The following is a 6,000-nucleotide window of genomic DNA, read 5'->3' as shown; positions in this document are numbered from 1 at the left end:
TCTTTGCACTTGAGCAACCAGCCAAAGCTGAGATCTGCTTCCTTTAGGAAAGATAGCTAATTGTGTATTCAGATATTCTTGAAGTATTGCTCTGTATTTCCAAGAAATGTTCAGATTCCTGTTTCATGAATTCAGCTTAAGAATACAACAGAGAATATTTTGTTCTGAGTTTTTGCTGGCATTTTTCTGCCATCACTGAGCCCAAAGGTTTGGATATTTATTTAATACCTTTGAGTTCTGCTTGGTGTATTCAGTAGGGAAAGCTGTTATAGATTCCAGGCATTATAAAAGGAGGTAGAGGGATTTTTCATCAGCAGAGAGCGACAGGACAAGGGGTAATGGTTTAAACTGAAGCAGGGCAGGTCTACATTAGATGTTCAGAAGAAATTCTTCCCCATGAGGTTGGTGAGGCACTGGAACAGGTTTCCCAGAGAAGCTGTGGATGCCCCATCGCTGGAGGTGTTCAAGGTCAGGTTGGATGGGGCTTTGAGAAACCTGGTCTAATGAAAGGTGTCCCTGCCCACAGCAGAGAGGTGGGAACCAGGCAGTCTTGAAGGTCCCCTCCAACTCAAGTCATTCTATGATTTTTCATATAAAGAGACACAATGCAATAAAAGGACTTTCTATCCTTTAAGGGAAGCAAACAGCAAAATCCTTGCACATGAGCAAATGCTTTCTGTCTTGGGTTCCTCTTCAGGTTTGCCTTGTGTCTATTACAGCCTTCCTTTGTAAAAGCAGGTATCGGTCTTGTTACTCCCTTAATTACCCCTTATAAAGCTAAAAATATGTGTGTAAAAGGATGAACTGTAAACAATTAAAAAGCAGCCACGGCCTGCATGCCTTGGTCAATATAATGCCTTAAACACACACATTTACACTTCTGAGTCAATAGGAGCTGTAATTGTGTGTGAATAGGAGATTTAATCTTTCAAAAGTTTATAAGAAGCTATGTCTTCTTATTCTAGTGAAGTCACTCATTGCATGTATCTTGAAGATGGGGACCTGAAATCTATAGAAAGTCCTGGGGATAGTATTTAAGGAAAAAAAGCCTTACATTTCTTCATGTGTGACTTAAGGCTGAGACTTATATCCAATTTACACTGCAAGGAGAGTGGGAATGGTTCTTGCACCATGTACAATGTCTTGTTTTCAAGAACAAAATCCTCTAAAAGAATCCATGGTTTCAGTGGCTGACAGCAGGACTGGACTGAAACTGTTTTTGTGGCACAGGCATCACTGAGAGATGGTGCTGTGAAAGAAGGAGACAAATTTTCTGATGTTTGGCACACTCCTAATTGCAAGATCTCTCAACTATGCAGCAAGACTAGTTTGCCTAATGCAGTAAGAAAATTACTGCAGTGCTCACACAGGAGAGGGCTGTCCTCACTCATGACTTGACTTGGATTCCTTTCCTGGTTATCCTGGCAGGAATGGAATGGAATGGAATGGAATAGAATAGAATAGAATAGACTCAGTTGGAAGAGACCGACAATTATCATCTAGTCCAACTGCCTAACCAATTCAGGGCTGACCAAAAGTTAAAGCATGTTGTTTATGACATTGTCCACACGTCTCTTAAATGCTGACATGCCTGGGGCATTGACCACCACTCTAGGAAGTCTGATCTGGGGTTTAACCTCCCTTTTGTTAAAGAAATGCCTCCTAATGTCTGGTCTAAGCCTTTCCTGGTGCAGCTTTGAACCATTCCCATGAGTCCTATCCCTGGAGAAGGGAGGAGGAGGGAGGAGAAGGGAGGAGAAGGGAGGAGAAGGGAGGAGAAGGGTTCATCCCTCTCTGTGTCTCTCTCTCTTTACTTCCCCTCCTCAGGAAGCTACAGAGAGCAATAAAGTCACTCCTTAGCCTCCTTTTCTCCTACATGGACAAACCCAGAGCCCTCAGCAGTTCCTCACAGGACATTCCTTCCAGTCTTTCACCATCTTTGTTGCCCTTCTCCAGATACATTCAAAGACCTTTTTATTAGATGATAATCACAGGTAATTGCTTATAAACTACACATTAAGGAAAGTTACTGTGTTTGATATTTATTGAATACCAGATAGTTTGATTTTGCTGTTAATTTTGCAGGTCTAGTTTAATGACTTTTACAGAATTAGTGAGTTGGACAATTATTTGTATGGCAACTAATTTCAAAGAAAAGAGATTTATTCCCTCACCTTATGGCATCAGATCACATTTAAGTGAGTCACCTAGAGCTGTCCAAAAGCTGTTTCATGAACAAAGGCTCAGAAAGGAGATTTTGCAAGCATTGTGCAACAATAAGTACAGAACAGTGTTGTTGATGAAATTATTGGTAATTTTTCACCTGGAGTTTGAGGGGTTTCATACTTTATTTGAAATATACATTTTTGTGCAGAATTAGTGCATATGGCCTTTGAATGAGTAGTGTGTTCTTGAGAGACTATTTATTTTGTCAAAAATCCTCATTTTATGCCACCCTCACATCTGCCTTTTGGGAAGAATTAATTTGGGGGAAGATAAATAAGTGTGGGTGTGCCCTGTTGGCAGCACGCAGGGGCTGCACAGAGCAGGAGGAGCACACGATGGGTGGGAAAGGTGAGATGGAGCCTCTGTCTCAGCAGTCATGCTCAGCTGGCTGACAGTAATTATACTGGCTTGTCCTGCTACCAGCAGCACCATGCCCAGTGTCAGCCAAGAGTTAACAAATCATGTAGGAGGAAAACAATGGGTTTCTTAAAATTAAACATATATTGAAACTGTCTGTGAATAATAAAGGAGCCAACATCGCCTACTTTCCCAAAGCGCTTGGATCTGTAAATTAAGGTTTGCCTAAGAGTGTGAATATTATTATTTATTTAAGAGCTCTCACATTTCCTTTCACTTCTCTTCCTCTTCCCCATCACTTGTTTGCTGGGAAGGTGCTACTTGCATTCATGTGTGACCAAAGTGGGAGGCAACCAGAGGCTGTGGAATATAAGATTGGTTCAGAGAGTGAACAGGAGTGGGGAATGAGGGGTGTGGTGTCAGGGTAAGGTTAGGGGAGAGACTATAAAAAGTGTAAGGAAAGGTTAGCAGGAGGGGAATAATATTGGGTTTCTTTTGTGATTAAAAATTTCTGATGCCAAAGCATCACCAGGTCTTTGTCTTGGAGATTATTTTTTAATGAATTATCTTAACCTTTAGTTAAACCTTTTAGTTATACACTCCAGACAAGAAGTGAACATTTAAAACAGCTATGGTAAGCAAAGTTTAAAAATTTATCTGGGATTTAGTAGTAAAAGCAAATTACATGATCCAACTTTTTAGCATTCTTGCTGAAATCAAATGCAGGCTACTGCTGGTACTATTTTTTCATGCCCTATTTTAGCCTGTGCCTTGTTGCCTCAGGCCATGCCTCCCCTGGCAGGGGGTCAGAAGATGTGGGAGCTGCCCCTGCTCTGAAGCCCCCACTTCCAGTGCCTGGACTGCAGGCTCCAGATGAGCACTCCCTTACATGTCAGCAAATGCTGAGAACAGTGCATCTTGTAGCAAAACATCAACTAAATAGGACGTTAAAATAAGATACTTCAGGAACAATAAAAATAACTGTAAATAGTTACTTTAATGAAAACATAGCTATCATGGAAAATGTCAACAAAATATCTCCCTTAACTCATGTCCAAGGGTGTATTTGTACTGACAAAAAATTTTGAGACATAGTGGTAATGAGAATAAACTCATTCTATACTGAAGGAACTGCTCTGCTGTTGTAAGACCAAAAGAGATTTCCCTTATTCCTTTCAAACACTACTATCTGTCTAAAATTGTTTGCCATATAATTGCTTCATAAAAACTATTTCCCTGGTGTTGAAATATTTATTTTCCTTTGTACATTTGAAAGCCCTTCCTGTAGTTTTTCTCTTTGTGACTCCTTTGGTTCACATTTTATTTCCCCCTTCCATTCCTGGCATTGGTTCTGTTGAGTGCTGTCTCTTTATGACTTTATTCATTACTCAGTTCTGGAAGTATGTTAACTACCATAACTCCATTATTTTTTTTTGCATATCATTCATGTTAGATGAAATGCACAGTATTGTAATAGAGAACCCTGTGATAGTATCCAGTTTCTTTATACGTGAAATTAGGGGTTTTCTTATTCCTGTCAAAGTAGACTTAGGAGTTATTCTTTACTATTCCCAACTATAGCAGAAATATTGGGGAAAAAAAGTTCTGAGTATGTATGGCAGTAATAGGCAGAAGAGTGCAGGCTAGCTAAAAGCCAGTGATTTCTTTCAAAGACAAATTTACACTTCTTAATGGAAAATAAATTAATTAGTGAACAGCAGAGTTGTAGCACTTACCCAGTGTTACAAAATCAAAGCATCCTATATAATGTCAGGGTCAAAGTCTGCTACAAATATTGTTTCCAAAGAAATACCCAGCTTGGTACCACTATGGAAGTTCATATTCAAAACCCACATCTGACTGGGTGTTTTCATTAATAAGGTTCACTGCTAAAATGTTTTTAGGAAGAATACTTTTCAGACAATAGATAAAGCCAGGACTTAAATTTTTCCAGGTAACTACACAAAGAAGGAAAACCTTTTTCTGCTGAATGGGTGTAAGTCCTTAACCAAATAACTCTTCAGGCTATAATTCCTATTGAAATCAGCACTGGCCTCTCTCTTTTATGATTGGGGCTTCGTGTTTTACGTATCCGGAAGAGGGAAGGCTGATTTACACTCATGTTGTTCCCAAATGCAGACAACTAGATTTGGTCAAGGTTTCTGAACAAGAGAAAATTGACACTTCTGTTTCCAAATGATGGAAACAATTCCCGTTCTCTTCAGTAAAGAGCCATATAGCTGTTTTCCAGATTCCCACTCTTTTGAATGTACATAGTTTAGGTGTGGATTCTTTGGATTTGTGGAATATTAAAAATTAAATTAAAATGTAGGAGAGGGAGAGATTTTCTCCTGGTGTTAGCTGAGAGCCATGCTCATGCTTGCTGACTTTTGAAGCTGTGTCTCTAAAAGAGCAACCCTCATCATGTTAATATTACTGTTAGTGAATATGTATCTTGGACTGCACTGACACACCTTTGCAGGATAAATGGCCATTTCTTTCACTTCCTTGTAATTATTTTTGTTTTAGTTGTGACTTATGTGCACTTGGTTTGCTGAACTAGGGCTTGGGTCTTACAGGTAGGATGGGGTTGACACTTGCACAGCAGGTACCCCTTTTTTGGGGAGATCTGTAAAGGAGCTTGTAGCACGGATGTTATGTGGACATGTTTCTTTTCTGTGTCATAACTTCTTGCAACATATAACAGTGACTGGACAGAGTTCACCTCTCACAGAATTTGCACATGCTAGGAATTTTTTTCTTATTCTGTGTTTAAGACATTTTCTGTGTTTGCACTTCCTGTTAAAAGCTAGATTTATTCCAAATAGCTGCAGAGTGATCCAGCAACTTTGTTTGAGGAAACCAGGACCCTTCAAATTTGCTTGCTTTCTTTACTTTATTAAGTGTTTCCTATCCAATATATATATATATATTTAATTAAGTCAGTTGTTTCAAAGTAAGCTCTAAAGTGGGAAGATAGAGCATTGCCTCACACTTCCCGAGCAGCAGCAGCATCTTTTGAGTGTGTGCCAACAAGCACTCTGAACTATCACTCTGACTGCCCTGGTGTTCCAGGAAGAACATCAGCTTCTCCTCTGATTTTGAATGAAGAGAAGGCTTCTGGAACAAATAACACCCACCTTCATCCCTTGTGACAAACTTCTTATGAAGGCTCTTTCAGAGTGACTCTGCAGAAGATTCACCCTGGACTTCCAAAGACAGACTGTAGATTGTCTGCCTTTGTGTAAATGACTGCTTTTTCTTTCCTTAAGTTTTTTTTTTTTTTAGTTCAATAGGTCTGATATAGAATTTTTCTCTTTCTAAAATGTTAACTTGGTCAGCACTTAGGATTGTGTTTAGCAAATGGAATTAGCAATGTTGGAATAAAACACTGCAGAGGACATCGCCACATTCTGG

The sequence above is a fragment of the Molothrus aeneus genome, chromosome 4, assembly GCF_037042795.1.
Source record: "Molothrus aeneus isolate 106 chromosome 4, BPBGC_Maene_1.0, whole genome shotgun sequence".
Lineage (NCBI taxonomy): Eukaryota > Metazoa > Chordata > Aves > Passeriformes > Icteridae > Molothrus > Molothrus aeneus.
The sequence above is the reverse complement of the archived record's forward strand: the minus strand, read 5'-3'. Positions refer to the sequence as shown.